The 19,213-nt window shown below is 50.0% G+C and overlaps 2 pseudogenes; one reads left to right on the forward strand and one right to left on the reverse strand.

The window, feature by feature from the left end:
• The window catches only part of LOC118700806 (zinc finger protein 850-like), a 105,514-nt pseudogene that overhangs the window by 31,344 nt on the left and 54,957 nt on the right, over nt 1-19,213 (forward strand).
• On the reverse strand, nt 12,175-16,999 carry LOC129046598 (zinc finger protein OZF-like; annotated as a pseudogene).

Here is a 19,213-nt window from a genome sequence, read left to right on the forward strand (position 1 = left end):
ATCCACTTCATACATGATGCATAAATTCCGTTTAAATACAGGATTCTGTCTGGTCATCGGCAACTTCTTCCTCCAAATCCTAATAGCACCTTGGAGGCGGGAAGAAGTTCGTTTCTTCTGGTAAGAGGGCAATAAATTCTTTTTCTCTGAAAGATTTAGGTGTCCCGTGGCTGCTATCTCACTGCGAGTCCTTTCTTTTTAAAAAAGTATCCTACATAGCATCGTTTCTATTTTAACAATTTTTATAACCTAAAACTATATTTAACACAGTACTTAAGAGAATTAATACGGCATTACTTTCTAACACAACACATACAATATTAATTTTAATATTTGCAAAAAGCCAATCATAAAATACATGCATTTTTCAAAATCCCCACTCTTATTCTTTGTAAATCATTTGGCTTGAGCAATATTTCTTATCTACTTGCATCTTCTGGACTATGCTGGCAAATAAAAGAGGGGATTACACAAGGAAGAGATATAAAAAGAGTTGTAACACATAAAATGAAAGATCTTAATTTCTTCTAATACATTACCCCACTAGCTAGGTTTTAACATTGTTTTCTAATTATTTTGGACCGGTACCTGGGTAATTATATGCATATATTTTTTTTTTCTCTTTGATTTCTTTTGCTTTTGCTAGAATGACTTTTCTGTGGTCATCAATCTTCAACAATCTGATATATTAAACTTTCCACAAACACCCCCTTCTTTTGCAAATAAATAGTCTAAAGCCAGCCTATTCTGATACACTACAGGTTTTGTTTGGCTTAGCTGACTTGATATTAACTCTAATGCCTGGGCGGCTTTATTTGCTATCATTTCTATAACTGCTTGGAGTCTTGTAATATGACTCAATCGATAATTTGGGGTCAATACAGAGTTAAATTGCTGTGCTGGTTTTACCTTTATATTTACTATTTGTTTTTTACCAAATCTTGAACTGTCTCTTCAAGATTAAATGTAAAACAAATCCATCTCTCTCCTTTTGGACATTCAATTCCAAATCTATTACCACTTTTTCCTAAGTTTCTTGTACTCTAATAATTTTCTCCTTTTTGCCTACAGGTTCTTAATTTGGATGGGTTATAACAGTGGCTGTTGACATAGGTGTGTGTAATAAAAGAGGAACTTTGGTTTCTTTCCACGTGATGCTTTCTGTAGCTTTTGTGACACAATCTTGCTGGTATCCCAAAAGGGAAAAGAGAACAAATGAGTGCCAGAAACAGGAATAACAGAGCTCCAGTATGGCTCCCACCTCCCATGCCTGTGAGGTTGCAACCCACAGCAGGTGTATTTGATCTTCTCAGTGGCAAAATACAGAGGCCAATCTGGTCTTGCCCTCTATTTCCTTGTCACTTTCTCTTAACTAGTTTCTAGGCAAATTGTTTTTGACACCCTTTAACCGTGGTCTCTTACCGTTCCTCAGGTATCTCTCATTCAACAGGCACTAATAATTCCCATCCACAAAACAAAGTTATTACTTTAACACTTTTTGCACTAAGAGCATAAATTTTGTGAACCACAATACTAATTATTCCCACAATTCAAGCATTTACTTATAACCCAGCTAGCACGTCCAGTATTGGAATGAATCAAATAAAGTTTACTAATGGAAATAGTAATTCCCCTTCCCCCCGTACAATTCACAGGCTAAGGTCAGAATACAAAAACAGTCTTGATCTTTTTATCTGAAGTATTCCTCCCCAAAGGAGATGTTTTATTCAGGTACTGCTTGATACCAGTGATATAAGCATTGTCTTACTTCTTACTTCAGTGTTATTCTTTGTACATTTCTTGGATCGTTTGGGTTTTTCTAAACTATTACCATTCAGTCCCCATTGGAAAGTCAGTTCAGTATCACCCGGTTTAAATGCGACAGTCCATTCTTCAGGTTTCTTCACAAGTCCTTTGATTCTGCTGGCATGAATTCACCCTCTTTCCGTGATTCTGATTGTTGCTTCAGTAGTACCTGGAAAGGACTTCCTAATAGCATAGTAATAAAAGAAAGACAATACTGTATTAACTTCTACCATTCACTTTTCTTCTAAACTTTCTGGGTTTAGCTAAAAGCTTTCTCTACAGCAGCCTCTTCTTCTATCCAGCTGTGCTAATAGCTGCAGAGGCAAATTCTTCTTTCTTTGAGTTACAGTTAGTTAAATAAGAAAAGCCTGACCAATTTCAACACGAGATGTATCACATCTATTGCTTTTTACTTTTTGGGCAGCATTTAATTGTTTTAGCCTTACAAACCCATTCTTCAGAAAAAAACAAAACAACTTATTTTTAACAGAAAACAAAACACACAAAAGAAAAAAACTAAAAAAAAACCTTCTTACTTAAGAAAAACAACCTACTTTGTGAGGTTTGGAGAGTCATCAATCTCTGCTTTGATTTTATCTTTTAGTGCTAGCCCCCTCCCCGTCTTTTCAGGCCTTGCTGTCAATGCGTTCTTTGCCCTTCCCCCGGTGCTGCCACCTCGCTGCAGGGCCGGAGCAGGGGGGAGCAGCCACGGGCATGGGGACCCTGGGGGCAGCCTTGGGTCTCTTTTTCCCCCTCTCTCTCTCTCTTCTTCTCTCTCTCTCTCTTTCCTTCTCTCTCTCTCTAGTCCCGCTTACCGGGGCCGACGCTGCCATCCTCGACTCGGGACCCCGGCAGTCTGGGAGGCCCCCGGCAGTTCCGCCACGGAGCCAGCCCGCTCCTGCCCGGCAAACCCGTGTGTCCCCTGCTGCCAGCACCGCCGCCGGGCCACCTCCATGGATCGGTGCCTGCCGCAGCCCCCGAGACCCCGCCGCTCCTAGGGAGCGGTCAGACACCTCCCAACCTTGACAACCCCAAACTTGGCGTCCCCAGGTGCTCCTGACATTCTTTTTCTTTCTCTAGTCAACTTCTCCTCTTTTCTCTTCAAGGAGGGTCCGTCCTGCTAAACCCTTTCTGGACCCCAGTTCGGCATTGAATAACCTCCTAAACAACCATGTGTTAAGACACTTCCTTGCCTTTCATGCAAAAAACCCCCATTCACACTCCTGCTCTCTTCTAGCACCAAGATGTCATCCCTTCACATTCTGACATCTCAGAGTTTGCTAACCACCTCCCTACTTCAACCTCTCTCTTTCTTTCTCTTTCTTTCCTTCTTGCCTTTTTTTTTTTTTTGATTCAACACACCTCAGACGGTGCGAGGTGAACTTAACTAATTTACTTCTAAAAGTAAGCTTAGAACTTTCTTTTACTAGGATTGCAGTAGCTATTATAACTTAAATACATACTGGCTAGCTGTGGCTAACTGGGTCTAACATCTTTTGATATATAAGCTACTAGATATTTTTTACTCTTCTTCACTCCTGAATTAAAATTTTATAAGCTACTCCATTTTCTGTATTTATGTATAAATGATAAAGGATTTTTCAAACAAGGGTAAGCTTAAAGCTAGTACTTAGGCTAGTTTTAACTTAACTCTTTTAATTTAACAATATCTTCTTTGGTCTGTTTTATATCATTTCCTTCTGTCAATTTTTTTCATACACAAATTTTGCTACCTGTGTGTATCCCTCAATCTATAATCTATAATATTTCAATAATCTAGGTAATTTTCTGATCTCCCTCTTTGAAGAGGGAGGGAGAAGGAATAAAATTCTTGCAATTTTCTCATGGTTGGGTTTCCAGCTACTTTTATTTATTAAGTGTCTAAGATATTTTACCACTGGGTAGTGAGTCTGAGTTCTTTTATTAACCTCCCTTAAATCTTGTACTAGTCTATAACTCCCATCAGACTTTACTGGGGGAATAGGGATATTATGAGGAGACATACAAGGTTCTAATGCCCCATCCTTTATTAGTCCTTCTATTACTGGCTTCAAACCTTCCTGTCCCTCTAAACATACAGGATACTGACGTACAAGTATGGGACAATCTTCTCTCTCAATTGTAACCCTTATGGGGTTGATATTTAATCCTCTCCTATCTCCTTCTCCAGCCCAAACTTCTTTGTTGATTTTTTTTTCCTTCATCTTCTTGGCCTAATTTTAAAACCCTAGCTGTCATTTTCCCATTTTCTGATATAACTCCTATTCTTAATTGCACTTGTAAGACTCTTCCCAATAAATTGCTACCTGCCCCTGGGACCAATAAGACATCTCCCATCCAAATTCTAGTTTCTTCTCTCAATTACCACATCTTTAATGACTAGAAATGTAAAACTTTCTCTTTTTGCTTCTGTTACTTTCACTATATGTTTGCTCACATTATAACTTTTTGGAACATATAACAGGCAGGTTCTCTCTGCCCCTGTGTCTATTACAAATTCTAATTCTTCTTCTTGGGGACCCACTTTTAAAGTTATCACAGGCTCCAGATGGTATTTGTCCCTCAAAAAAAAAAAAAATTAGAGCTTATGACCTCCCTATTCCTCCTCTGTGCCCATCTCTTTAAAGATTTTCAGATCATCGGCTTACTTAGGACCATTTTCCTATTTCTCTTAAGTTTGTTTATCTATTTAGTTGGAGTTTCTTCTTTCTCCTCTAAAAGCTGTCCCTCAAAAACCTTTTGTTTTCGCATTTCGCCTTTGATATGCTGTCTCATTTATTCCCTTGGTTATGTAATTACGATAATTATTCATGTGTTTACACCCCTCCTCAATATTTTAACTTTATTTAGGAGGTACAGTTGACATTTTGTCTTCTCTGGGGGTCCCCATGGATTATCTTTTTCCTAAGCTTTTATTTCAGTTGCTCTGATTAATTACCTTTCCTCTTGAGAAAAATATTATTTTCATTACAGACCGCATTTCTTCTCAAGTATAAATGTTTGGACCTAAAAATTGGTCTAATTGTTCAGCTATGCCTATGGAATCCTCTAAAAATCCCTTTTATTTATTTCTTAAAATTTCAGACCTCAGACGAAGTCAAAGGAGCATTTACAAACTCTGGTCCGTCCCTTCCTATGAGAACATCTCATAATGGAAATAGACTAATCCCTTTATCCCATTCTTTTGGGATTTTTATCTTCTATAGCTTTTCTCCCATATTTTTAGGATGAATCAGGAGAGGGCTTTCTTTTAACTGAACTTTTAGTGTTTCGATAAGGTGATTCCTTTAGAGAGTTCCCCTGAGCAGCCGGAGCTGTGGTTACCAAGGGAACGGAGCTCAGGTCAGGACGGGGGACACAGCACAGCTCAAGGTCTGGGTGCTCCAAAGGCGGGGTCTGCAGGGGGAATCACCCGAGGGGCTCGGCACAGCTCCGGGTCTGGGTGCTCCAAAGGCGGGGTCTGCAGCCGGGATCACCCGAGGGGCTGTCGTTGAAACTCTTTTTGGTCAGCCTCTCAGGAGAGCTCTTTACCTCCTTAGCAAGGTGGACTGGAAGGTGAATACATTCAAAGTCACAACCGGCCAGCTCACGCAATCTTAACCTGGCCTTCCAGATCAGCTGAACTATTAGCTCCTATGGCTGTGTGATGGTTTTGGATCGCTGATGGGAGAGGAAAACCCTCTCTATGATTAGAAGTGGATCCTTTTCTACTTCAAACCGCTGGAATATCAACCTGTGTATATGTGGTAACTTCCCCAAAACAATGAATTCGCAAGGCAACTCGGGCTTATAACGATGAGCCTGCCTCTCAGCCAAAGCCTTCTGCACTTTTTGGAGGGCAGTTTTTGCCTCTGGGGTCAGTCCCCTGGGAGAGGCTAGCTCTCTCTCTCCCTTCAGTAAATTGAGAAGGGGAGCTAGGTCCTTGTTGGTGAGACCCAGCCAAGGCCTGACCCAGTTCAAAGACACAAGGAATGGAGATCTGCTAGGGTTTTGGGATCAGTCTTAATTTCCAATTTCTGCGGAACAATGGTCTGCACAGTGATTTGCAAGCCCAGGTAATTCCAAGGTGGCATCCTCTGAACCTTGTTTTCCTGCAGCTGGAATCCAGCAGAGGTTAAAACTTTAACCACTAGGTCAAGTGTGTCTTGGAGTATTGTGTCATTGGGGGCACAAGCAAGCACATCATCCATGTAGTGTAGCATGATTGCCTCTTTTTTCTGGGCGTGCACTGGGGACAGCAATGAAGCCACATACCCCTGGCAGATGGATGGACTGCATTTCATCCCCTGAGGCAATACTTTCCAGTGGTAGCACTTCATTGGGGCTTTTTGGTTGGTGGTGGGAACCGAGAAGGCAAACCGTGGTGCATCCTCCGGGTGTAGGGGAATATGGAAGAAACAGTCCTTGATGTCTAGGACAGCCAATTGCCAGTTTTGGGGGAGCGTCGTTGGGGAGGGCATCGCTGGCTGGAGAGACCCCATGTCCACAATTCTTTTGTTTATTTCTCTTAAATCATGGAGAAGCCGCCACTTATCCTTCCCTGGCTTTTTTATTACAAAGACCGGGGAATTCCAGCAGCTAGATGTCTCTTCAATGAGTCCTTTAGCCAATTGGTCTGCCACAGGCTACTCGAGCGCCTCTATCTTTTCATCACTGACTGGCCACTGTTTTACCCAGACTGGGTCATTTTTCAGCCATGTTACCTTGTGGGCGAGAAGCTCAACAGTGACCGCTTAAAAAAATCTTGCGGTGTCTTAGGGATGACCAATTTGACCCCCCAGTGGGACTTGGTGTCTCTACCCCACGAGGGAGCTTTGTAATTAGTGACAAATGGACGGACACTGGCCAATTTTCCGTCTGGTCTCTCAATTTGCACAATGCTCTTTGATATCTTTGCCAATGTGAATCCTCCTACACCTTGGATTTGACAAGCCACGGGCTGCAAGTCCCAGTGTGACGGCCACAAACTTTCAGGTATGATTGTCACATCTGCCCCTGGGTCAAGCAACCCTTCCACGTGGAGATGTTCTGTTCCACGGATTAGGTTGCAACCCATAATGGGTTTGTCCTTGCCAACCACTTCTGCTCAGTATACACCTGGTGCCTTGTCATCTACTGAAATTTCTGGTGGAACAGGAATGGCCTGGGCGATGATTTGCCCCTTGGCCAAATAGAAGGGTGGCTGTGGACAGCGCATCAGGAGAACGAAGTTAGGTATGTCCCCTTTGATGGTCATGGGAGCCACCTCAATCTCCATGGGTGTGTGTGCAGTGTCCCCAATAACAATGTACTCACTGTCCAATCTTGTGTGATCTTTTGTCAAGCTCTGCAAGTCCTCTGGCAGGTCCACTCCAATGACCGTCCACTGGGTAGACCTGAAAGCAAAAGCTTTGGTGGACACAAGCTTGAAATGCTTGTGAGGCCACCAGATTTCATCCTGTAAATTGTTATTTTGTATTCCTGCACCCCGCTTCCCTTCCTCCCCATTTTCTGTTTTGAGGGAGGTTTCCCCTTCAGGGAAGCCCGCTGCATTTATGTCGTGGTGCGGGGCGGGTGCGTGCTGGCATCGGCGTTTTTTGGTGTGAAGGGTGTCTTTGTTGCTGGCTTTGGGGGCAGTCCTGGGCAAAGAGTCCTGGGTTTTTGCAAATGAAGCAAATGACATGTTGAAGTTGTTCTGGTGACATCGGTTGCCTCCTCACTCCTGGAGATACAGCTGCCACAGTCTCTGGGTTTGTCGGCCTTGACCACACCTCCCACGCAGCAAACAGTTCTGCCTTCCTAGCACAGGCTTCCATCATCTCTGCTAGTGTAGGTGGGGGGTTGAGAGGCAGTCCCAGGAGCACCCTGCTGCAGACTTCATTGGAATTCCTCTGTGCCATCTCTTTCACTATCTCCATCTGTATCTCGGCGTCCCATACTTGTCTCTCAACCTGTGCACGGAGCCAGTCCACAAACTGCAAGAAACTTTCTGAAGGAGACTGTTTAATGTCAAGGAAACTACCACTAGCTTCAGCAGTTGGTAGCTGGTTAAAAGCCTTATCTGCAGCCTTTGAAATCTTATCTAGAAAGAATTTTGACAACACCCGAGCTTGGTCCTCAGGCTTAGCCCACTCCCCTTCGCCGCACAGATGTTCATAGGTAATGTTATTATTCTCTAAATCTTTGGCACCCTGAGGGGTTTGCTTAAGTTCTTCCACGAGATCCCTGAGAGATCTCTTCCAGGAGCTTTCCCATAGATGGAACTCTGACTGGGTAAGCAGGCACTGGAAAAGATCTACAATGTCAGCAGGAACAAATTCAAGGGACGTTAATGTAGCTCATCATACTCCTAAAAATTTCACTATTTGTCCCAAATTTGAATTGACTTTTACATAACTCACATTTTGAGTGATATGAGGGCTGGTAGGATCTAGGACCAGCCCTACCACCTGTGTATTGAACAGGGGCTACTAAGGGAATGACTTCTTCCTTCCTGTTTTGGACCCCAGGATTTCTCCCTTCAGTCCCACCCCCGTGGGACCGGGCAGGGGGACCACCCCCCCTCCTCCAGCCCCACTGCCTTGGGAAGCAGGCGGGGAAACACCCTTCACCCCACTCCCATGGAGAATGGGAGGGGGTACACCCCCTGCCTCTGCCCCTCCCACCCTGGCGCCTTGGTAACTGGGAGGAGGGACATCCCCTCCCCCTGCCCCACCCCCGTGGGAATTGGGCAGGGGCCCACCCCCCAGCCCTCAGCCTCAGCCCCCAGCCCTCAGCCCCACCCCCTCAGCCCTCAGCCCCACCCTCTTGGGACCCAGGCAAGGGGGCATGGAGAACCGGCAGGGGGGCGGGGCAACCATGGGAACCAGGGGCGGGGTCACAGCATGATGTAATGGGGGGCAGGGACACAAAGGCAAGGGGAGGAGCGTCCAAGGGAAGGAAGGGGTTGTGGGACCGGAAGGGGTTGTGGGGAGGGAACAGGTGGGCAAAAGGGATTGTGGGGAGAAGAAGGGTAGGTGGAGGGCTGAAACACGTGGATGCCACCATTTTGGGCTCCGGCCATGCGGTCAGCAGTTTCCTGAATGCCAACCTTGTGGTTGCAGCCATTTTGGGAATGGGGGAGGTTAGAACAGGACTTCAGGGTAACAGGAGCTAGGTTAGAGGGGTGCAGGGAAGGTTCTCTGTCAGCCTGTGCACAACTGCCAGGGCCAGGGTACTGGGAGAGAGGCGGGGGGCCAGGGGAGCAGTGGCAGTGCCAGGTACCCTGAAATTGCCGGAAAGCCTCGCTGCTCTCTCTCAGTTCAGGGGCAGAGGGTTTGGGGAGAGGGGTAGGGGAAGCCGCAGGAGGGGAGATTTGCTCTGGCTGTCCTTTCAAATCCCTCCTCAGGACTTCTTTCTGAATTACCAGGAACACAGGGAAAAATTGAGACACCGTCCCATCTCCCTGTTCTGCTTTAGCTGTTAACAAGGCTCCAATTTTATCCCAGGCAGAGACAGAATTCTGTCTTTACCAGACATTCTGCTAGGTAAACTGAGGGAAATGAAAAGATATCCAGTGAACAAACCGTTTCAAAACTGCTTTGGAAACCGTAACATTTCCACTACTTAGGGTTTCTAAAATTCGGGTATAAACACTCCTCTGTGCCGCACAAAACTTAGCACCCATATCTGCTTCCTGCAGCACGTAAATCTACCTTCTTTACAGTGAGCACAAACAAAACTGAAAGCACTGAGTCCACAGCCAATCCGGGAAAATCCGGGCAGCCTCTTCCCGGCCCCTTCTCCCCGGGGGAGAGACAAGCTGCTTGCGTAGAGACCGCACGGCTTTTAAAATGGCAAACAACACCTGCCGGCCCCTCCACCACGTGGATGCCGCATGGGCGGCTGGAGTGGATCCGCGCCGCCTGTCGGGTCCTGCCCAGGCATGTCCGCTCTGGGCAAAAATGCAAGCTGCAGACACTCTGCCACCGCCCCAGCGCTGGAACCACGCACAGCACCGGGTTTAGCGCGGGAACATGCCGCTGGGACCCCACTACCCCAAAACAGCGCGCACGCATTGTCAGAGCGCTGGAGCCGCCCCGCCTGCGCTGCCACGCGGGAAACGCAAACCGTATTCAGGACCGGAGATTTTCCTGCACCGGGAGCTACCCCCACTCTCTGAGGGCCCCCCTGGGGTGTCCCTAAGACGCATGGGGAATACTCACCCCGCTTGGGGACTTGGCTGGCTGGGACAAGTGTAAAGAAGTCCTTGTCCGGGATCGGCCCACCTTGGGCTCGGCGGGGTCACAATCCCACCCTCTAGCCTTCTTGTCGACAAAAACGCGACAAAGAAGTCAGAGGAAGGTGGAAGTCCAAAAGCTAATGTAATCTGTTATAAGTTGCGGTGAGGAACCAATCACCGACAAGTGAGTCCAAATAAAATGTAATTTATTAAGTGATAAAGCAAGCGATAATAGGCAAATTACAGCACTGAGTGAAGCCAACAAAAGGCGCCCACCCGGGAGCACTGGGTGTAGCCGGGGAGTCACCGCTCCACCATCGGCCCACACCACTCCGCAGTTCAGTCCTCCTTTTTATCTGTTGTTGTTGGTTGTCCTTCCGGTGTTCTCTGCGTCTGCACCAATAGTTGCTAGGGGGTCTTATTCTGCCTTCTGGTGGTCGTCCGGACGAAGGCTCCCGTCCTCTTCCTCGAGGTCTTACAATAGCCTTTACCATATATAGGCACATAGCTACATATAGTTACACATTTGCTTGGTTAGCCTTTCAACATATTAGCTTCTGACAGTTTGTGGTTTAAGCCTTATGACAGTTATTTTGCAATATATTAGCCCGTTATATTCATCTTGCAACATATTAGTTGGTCACATCTATTCTTGCGGTTTTTCTATTATTGGCTTTTCCCCCTTCTATAGTCTTGATGAACAAACTAAGACATTAACTCATTACATAATCCACTTGTGGAATTACCAGCGACTTCGTAGCTGTCGTAGGAGATGAACATGTGGGCGCCACCTGCAATAATCCGTGGTTCTCTGGGCTTTGTATGGGTCCAATCCGGCTAGCTGGAACCCAAGCCCACATGGACCTGCATGGACTGAAGATAAAAGACGAGGAGCGCTCCGCCAGCACGTGGGGACGAGTATCCTGTTTATTGGCTTGTGATGGGACACTGCTGGCCGCAGCAACCACCCAGGTGGCAAAAGAGGCCGGACCTTTATCTGCAGGGGGGTTTTATCCCCCAAGGGAAAGGGGGCGGGGAAAGAGGACCGTGGCCAATGGGATGCCATTGGAGAGGGGCGAGGGGAGGGGTATCCATGGGGCAGACCACCAGGTGTGTAGAAAGGAGTGCACGGGGAGAAACCATGTGATGAGGAAGGGGGAATAATCTACATGACATACCATACTCAGTACAAAATTCTCGTTATCCAGTGCAGAACAACTACTAAATAAACTATTTAGTGCAATACAACCAAGTCCCATCCTCCTTGTCTTCTCCCTTCAACTCTCTGTTTATGCTTTTTGGGCCTGAGCCTGTAACAGTTGTCCTTGTATTCTTAGGCTGGAAAAGGGTCGTTTTGTCTAACTACCATGTGAAGAGAACTTACTAACAATTAATACAAAGTTCAGAGTTACACACCAAGGCAGTATAGAATCTGAAAAATATGAAAGCTAAAACTTAGGGCATCACCCCCATGTCACTCTCCATGTCTGTGTCCTCCCATGTCCCCAGCTCTTTCCATGTCCCGCCTTGTCCCCACCCATGTCATTGTCCTCCCATGCCTCCATCCATGCCTTAGTTCAATGTCTTTATTTTTACAACAGTTTCAGGAGTTTCAAAGGGATGAACAGAAAGGAAATGAAAATCAAGGCCAAACCAAAATTATTTACATGTCCCTGCCAGCAGAGCATCCATGTGCTTGGGTGGGTGGGAAGAACCTTTTTTGGACGGGTTTCCATCCCACTGTCTCCAAAATCAGGGGTTTTTCCCCAGTCTGTCCTCATTTGGCTGTGAAAGACAGTTGTGGGCCATGGAGAAATAAAACAATGGATTTATGTTGGAGAAGACCTGCAAGGCTATCCAGTATTGCTCAATGCCACTAGATGATGAAAAAGGTAAGATTTTTCTGCAGTCAGAAGTTGACCAATCTGCTCTCCACAAGGGATTTCTGATGTTGGGCTGTGGATGTGTGCAGGTGCCCATGGTGAGCCAGGAGAAAGTGGAACCTGCAGGCAGCTGTCTTCCCAACATGGATCACCGCACCATGGATCACCGGGGCTCTGCCCTCCAGGGGTCACTGGGGATCATCCAGGGTGGATCCTCATGTGAGGGATGGAGCTGGAGCAGCACAGGAAGCTCTTCCTGCCCTGAGGGCACTTGCAGGGCTGCCCTTAGTGCTGGCTCCATTGGTGTTGGGTGAAGTGAGAGCTCTGTGAGAAGCTCTTCCCACACTCAGGACACTCATAAGGCCTCTCCCTGGTGTGGATGTGCCAGTGTTTGATGAGGGTGCAATTACGGTTGAATCCCTTCCCACGTTCAGGGCAGAGAAAGGGCCTCTCATCTGTGTGAATCCGCTGATTCCTGACGAGAGTGGAGCTGATCTGAAATCTCTTCCTGCATTTATCACAGGGCCTCATAGGGCCTTTCCCCTGTGTGGATTCTCTGGTGGACAATCAGCACGGAGTGCTTGAAGAAGCTCTTCCCACACAGCCCACACTCGTAGGGCCGTTCCCCAGTGTGGATTCTCATGTGGCGGATCAGGGAGGATCTCAGGGAGAAGCTCTTTCCTTATTCTGAGACCTTGTGGGGCTTCTCCCCATCCTGAAGCTGCTCATCAACCCCCAGCTCTGAGCTTCGGACACCTCCCCGGCCAAGGGTTGGTCTTTCCTCCTCAGATCCCTGTGATCTGCGTTTGCAGCCCCTCCTCGTGCGGGTTCTCCACAACTTTTCCTCCCCATTGGATTCCTGCACTGTGGAGCTGCTCAAAACAGCCTCTTCCACGAGGTTCTGCTGTGGGGATTTGTCCTCCCTGCTCTCCATGCTCAGTGCCTGGTCTGGGGGAGGAAGGACAAGGAGAGGATGGGATTTGCCTCCATGCCACAGGGAAGGGCAAGGAGATGCCCCCAGTGCGTCCCCAGCAGGACAGCTTTGGCAGCAGGGTTGTCCTGCAGCCGGGGGCCATGCTGGGCTGGGAGATGGAGGAGGAGAGAGGGGGAAAGGGGCACTGACCTCCTCCTCACCTGCCTGGGGCTCCTGGGCCATCTTCGTCTTCCTCGCAGCCTCCTCCTGCATCAGGCCAAAGTTTTAGAATGGGAAATCCTGGTTTTGGGGAAAACAAGGGCTGAACCCGTTGGGTTTGATGGTCCCGCTGCCCATATGCAGCTGGACAAGTCAGCGCCCCTTTCAGCCTCGGAGGACCCGGAATCCACTCATGCCCAGCCTCCCCCACCCCTCCAGGCTGCCGGAGGTCCACCAGCTCCAGGATCGCCCCTTTGTGCTCTCTCCGCTTCGGAGCTTCTGAGTTCCCCCTTGGCTCTCCCGGGATCCCCAAACCCAAGATCGCGCCTGCGTGTGGGATCTCAGCACATCGTTCCCAATGTCCAGAGATGCCAGGAGAACCCTTGGGGGTCTCGAAAATCCTGGAATGTTGCCAGAAGTGTCTGGTGGCTTGATTTTGATCCATCCACAGAAATAACAAGAGTTTGAGGACAAGAGAATCACTTTAGAGTAAAAGGTGTAAAAGGGACACATTTAGAGGGTGAAATATAGATTTTAAGGTTTTTGGGTACAGGGGGGTTATGGAGACAAGATGGAGGGATCAGGGCGTGTCTTGTCCTTCTTCTTCCTTCTTCTTGTCCTCCATCTCCTGTGGTGATGTTGGCATTTGGGGATTGGTTTATGGTGAAGGTGCACTTGCCAACATGGGTGAAAAGCATTGGGAAATAAAGGTAAATATTATGTACGTAGATATTAGTATAAAAAGACATGACTGCCCCGTGGGTGGTCAGAGAGTGCCTGTGACTGCTTGCAGATCAGACCTCTGTTGGGCAGACAGAAAATTTTGTAGATAAGAAATAATAAACAACCTGAAGACCGAAAAGCTGAAGAGTCCAGACTCATCCTTTAAAACGCGTGCCACCCAAGAACCACACTACCCGTGTCGGGGCAGAGACAGACAGCCGAACCCGACACCTGCGCCCACCAGTACCAGGCAATTGCCAAGTGGGACCCTCAAGATCCCTCCAGGGGCATTTGTGGCTCTGCTCTGGGGTCCTGGAAGATCCAAACATCTCCTGCCCCACAAAAAAACCCTCCCAGAGACCCCCCAATGGATTTGGGGCAAGCTCCCCCATCCCGCTCACCTGTGGGTTCCGGAGGGGGTCATGCTGACGGAGCCGGGGGAGCTGCAGCCTGCGCGGGCGGGCAGGGGAACCACTTGGTGCTGCTGCTGCTCATATTCCTCCCGTTCCTGCTCTTCGTCCCACTCCTCCACTCCCAGCCGAGCCCAGGCAGTGCCAACACCCAAATGCAGCTGCACTCTGCCCTAGGGGGGGGTTCCCAAAGCGGCCCCAGCCTGCGCGGCACTGGGAGTGATACTGGGAACACTGGGTGGGATCCTGAGAGCAGCGGGAAGGAATCAGGAGTGCTTTCCCTGCCAGTCCCACTCTTACTGTGAGCACTGGGAGGGAACTGGGAGCAAGCAGCGCCCGGAGGCGGCTGCAGCCAGTGCTGGCTGCGGCCAAACTGAAGGGCGTGGTTATGCAAATACAGGAGCGATTGCGCACTGGGATTGGTTGACGGGAGCAGGGCGGTGTTTCCCTGGTCACATGGGGGCTGGAGGGGCTGGAATGATGGCAGCGGCATCCGGAGAGAGGGGACAGGGAGCGGGAATGGGGACTGGGAGCGGGAATGGGAATATGGGACCAGGACAGGGAATATGGAAACCCCAACTGGAGAGAGAATATGAGATGGAGATTAGGAAGATGAGACCAGGATCGCAAACAGAAATACGGGAATGGGACTGGGAACATAGAAATGGAAATAGGGGAACGGAAGTGCAACCAGCAGTGGGACCGGGAATATGAGAACGGAACAGGATAGGGAGTATGGGCCTGGGAATATGGGAACGGCAACCAGACAAATACTGGACCGGGACGGGGAATGAGACTGGGAATGGGATCCAGACTGGGATGGGAGCAGGACGGGACAAGGAGTGCAGTGACATGGGAACGGGTGGGGAGCAAGGGGAATGACAGCAGGGATAGGGGGACTGTGGACCGGGGACGTGGGGAACGAGGACAGGGAGTCATGGGGTCAGTTCCAGGGCAGGGGAGCCTTGATCAGCTGCCCAAGAAACTCTGCCATCGTTTCCCAGTGCGGCCAAAGTCACTCAGCCTTGGGTGCCCAAAGCCCAAGTCCCACCCAGGAACCCTCAACTCCCTGGAATGTAGCAGCCCCCACATCCCCTGGAAGATCTCCACATGTCCCCATCCTTGTCTTAGTTCAATGTTTTTATTTTTATCCTGGTTTGTGGTATTTTGAAAAGACAGAGAGAAATGAAAAGATAACCAAGGCCACATGGAGCCATTAAGAGGTGGAGCCCCCAGCCAGGTGTCTTCCCAACACAGAATACCAGCACCACGGGTACAACACAGAATACCAGCACCACAGCACCACAGATCACTGGGGCTCTGCCCACTGGGCAGCATGCAGCACAAATACTGCCATGGGGTATGGAACTGTAGCAGTGCACACTTGGGGAACTGTAGCCGTGCACACTTGGGGCACACTTGGGGCACTCACAGGGCTTTCATAGTGGTGCCTCCATTCGTGTTGGGTCAAGGCTGACCTCTGGCTGAAGGTCTTCCCACACTGGGGACATTTGTAGGGCCTCTCCCCTGTGTGGATGCGCTGGTGGGTGACCAGGGTGGAGTTGTGCTTGAAGCCCTTCCCGCAGTCAGGGCAGCGGAAAGGCCTCTCATCCGTGTGAATCCGCTGATGTACGAGGACATCTGAGCTGCTTTGAAACCTCTTCCCACACTCCCCACACTCATAGGGCCGCTCCCCGGTGTGGCTCCTCTGGTGGATCATCAGGTGATGGCTCCAGCTGTAGGTCTTGCCACAGTCGGGACACTCGTAAGGCCGTTCCCCAGTGTGGATCCTCTGGTGAAGCATCAGTTCAGAGCTCTGGCTGAATCTCTTCCCACACTGCCCACACTCATAGGGCCTCTCGCCGGTGTGGGTCCTCTTGTGGACAATCAGGTTTGACTTCTGGGTGAATCTCTTCCCACACTCGGAACACTCGTAGGGCCTCTCCCCGGTGTGGATGCGCCGGTGCTTGACGAGGTCGGGGTTATATTTGAAGCCCTTCATGCAGTCGGGGCAGCGGAAGGGCCTCTCATCTGTGTGAACCCGCTCGTGTGTGAGGAGATGGGAGCTTGTCTGAAACCTCTTCCCACATTTGGGACACTCATAGGGCCTCTCATTTGTGTGTGTGCGCTGATGCTTCAGAAGAGTGGAGCTTCTCTGAAAGCTCTTCCCACATTGCCCACACTCATAGGGCCGTTCCCCCGTGTGGCTCCTCTGGTGGTTGATCAGGTCAAAGTTGTCTCTGCAGCTCTTCCCACACTCCCCACACTCATAGGGCCTTTGTCCAGTGTGGATCCTTTGGTGGGGGATCAGGGCTGAGCTTCGGCTGAAGCACTTCCCACATTCCCCACACCTGTAGGGCTTCTCCCCATTGCAAAGCTGCTTGGAGACCCCCAGCACTGAGCTCTGGCTCCCATCCTGTCCCGGGGTGGGTCTTTCCTCCTCTGACCTCCCTGGGCTACGTTTGCAGCCCCTCCTTGTGCGGGATCTCCGGGGCTTTCCCTCCCCCTTGGATTCCTGCACTGTGGAGCCGCTCAAAACAGCCTCATACCCGAGGTTCTGCTGTGGTGACTCAGCCTCCCTGCTCTTCACCCTCAGCTCCTGGTCTGGGGGAGGAAGGACAAGGAGAGGATGGGATTTGCCTCCGTGCCACAGGGAAGGGCAAGGAGATGCCCACAGTGGGTCCCCAGCAGGACAGCTTTGGCAGCAGGGTTGTCCTGCAGCCGGGGGCCGTGCTGGGCTGGGAGATGGAGCAGGAGAGAGGGGGAAAGGGGCCCTGACTTCCTCCTCACCTGCCTGGGCCTCCCAGGCCATCTTCCTCTTCCTCATGGCCTCCTTCTCCTGCATCGGTCCAAGGTTTGGGAATGGGAAATCCTGGTTTGGGGGAAAACAAGGGCTGAGCGCGTTGGGTTTCATGGTCCCGCTGCCTGTCTTGGTTTGAAAAACAGCTGTCTGCTAAGGAAGGCAGAGCCTCCCTTAAAATTGAAAATGTAAACCCCCTCCCTCCAAATTACTATAATTTTGAAATTAAGGGGCTCTCAGGGAAAGATATGGAAATAGGAATAACAGATCTTTGCTAGGAAAAATAAAATAAAAAATGCAGTACTACAAAAAAAAAAACAAACTGACAGAGTCAGAATCCAACCTGACACCCTGTTAGTCAGGGTGTTTGTTGCACTCCAATTAAATGGTGGCTGCTCTCCTCCTGGTGTGACAGATGTGGTTCTGTTGAAGCAGTGATCCTGCAGAAGGGTGTAGTTTTCCTCCAGAGGTCCAGTGGTGGTGTAGATAGGTCTGGTCTTCCTCGGTGAATCCAGTGGAGAAGAAAAGCTGCTCCTCTGGGAATCCAGTGGGAAAAGCCTGACTGTGGTGTTCCAAATCTCTGATTATATGCAGGTAGGGATGCTTGGCTCCTCCCCCTGGGTGGGGCATCTCACAATGGGATAATGTAATTTTATCAGTCATGCAGTGAGGCTCAATGGCCCATTAAAGGAAGATATCTCCCTGAAAGGGAGGATTGTCAATGGGGCTTAATGGCCCGTTAACAGAAGATATCTCCTTGGAGGGGTTGTGGAAGAGATAAAGAAAACTGCCCAGTTAACAGAAGATAACTGCCCCACCTCTACCAGATAGCAATAGAATACACACCCCCACCCACATCTTGCATTTCCAACCTCAGACACTCTCCATTGCTCTCAGTAGCCCAAAGTGTGATCCCAGTTGCTCCCTTTTAACAGCAGTATGATCCCAGTAACCTCCAGTACGATCCAAGTCATGTACCACCATTCCCAGTATGGTCCAAGTATAATCCTAGTTGCTTCCAATCCATCCCAGTATGGTCCCAGCTGCCTCCAGCTACATCAACACAATCAGTCCCAGTATGATGTCATTTGCTCCCAGCGTGCTCCCAGTTGCTCACAGCAGCTCCCACTCACTCTCAGAATGATCCCAGCTATTCCCAGTATATCCCATTAGCCCCCAATATGGTCTCAATTGGCCCGGCAGGTTCCTACTCACTTCCAAAATGATCCCTGGATGATCCCAGTACAGCCCAGTTCCTCCCAGCCATGCCACTCCGGGCATCCCCCAGCCCTCTCTGTGTTCCCCCTTCCCAGATCGCCCGACAGGAGCCCCAGGGGCTGGAAGGCCTCAAGCAGGGTCCCCAACAAGCCCCAGTGTGGATCTGCAGCCCCCAGTTTTCCCAGTTTGCCTCTCCTTCTCCCCGGGCCGGTTTCCCCCAGCCCCAGCGGGTGGGAGCAGCCGAGAGCCCCGCGCTGCCCATCCCGACCTGTCCCGGCTCCATCCCCGCTCCTGCCGCGGGCTGCGAGGGCTGCGGGACCGGGGCAGGAGGAATGGGATGGTGGAGCAGGGAGGGAGAAGCAGCGGGACAAGGGCTGGAGGGAACAAGAGAAGGAGGATGAGGAGGAGGCGTGGAGGAGGAGTGGGAGGAAGAGCTGGGATAGAGGAGGAGGAGCGGGAAGTGGCACTGGAGGGACCACACACTCCAGCCCTTGCTGTGTCCACAGCCCTCCCGGCCCCTGGGGCATTCCCCCCCCATATCTCAGGTGACCGCAGAGGGGGAGCTCACCCAAATATCCTGGGGGCTCTGTGGGAGGGTATTTTTAGGGGGCTGGGGGAGTTTTGGAGCTCAAAGGACTCCAAAGCGAAGCCCCAAATGGCCTTTGGGGAGATTTTGGGGGTGTCCCGGGGGGTTGTTTTATCGTGGGGAAGGGCAGGAGAGGGGAGAACACTGGGACACCGAAGTGTGCAGCCCAGAGAGAGAAGACCGCCAGGATTCAGCCCGGAGAGGGGAACACCCTGGTGAGGGGGAAGCCCTGGAGCTCCCCACAGCCTGGAGCAGAGTCAGGGCAAACGGGAGCGCTGGGACCCCAAGAGCCCCGGAATTGCTAAGGGGGAGCCCAGAGAGGGGGAGCCGGGGAACCCCCGGGGGCTGCGGGGAACCCCCAGCAGCACAGAGAAGGGGGAGCCCCAGAGGCCCAAGGTCAGAAGAGCAGAGAGGGGGGACCCTGGGGATTCCTGTGACAGCCTGGAGAGGGTGGG

This window comes from Molothrus ater, chromosome 37 (genome assembly GCF_012460135.2).
Source record: "Molothrus ater isolate BHLD 08-10-18 breed brown headed cowbird chromosome 37, BPBGC_Mater_1.1, whole genome shotgun sequence".
NCBI classification, from domain to species: Eukaryota; Metazoa; Chordata; class Aves; order Passeriformes; family Icteridae; genus Molothrus; species Molothrus ater.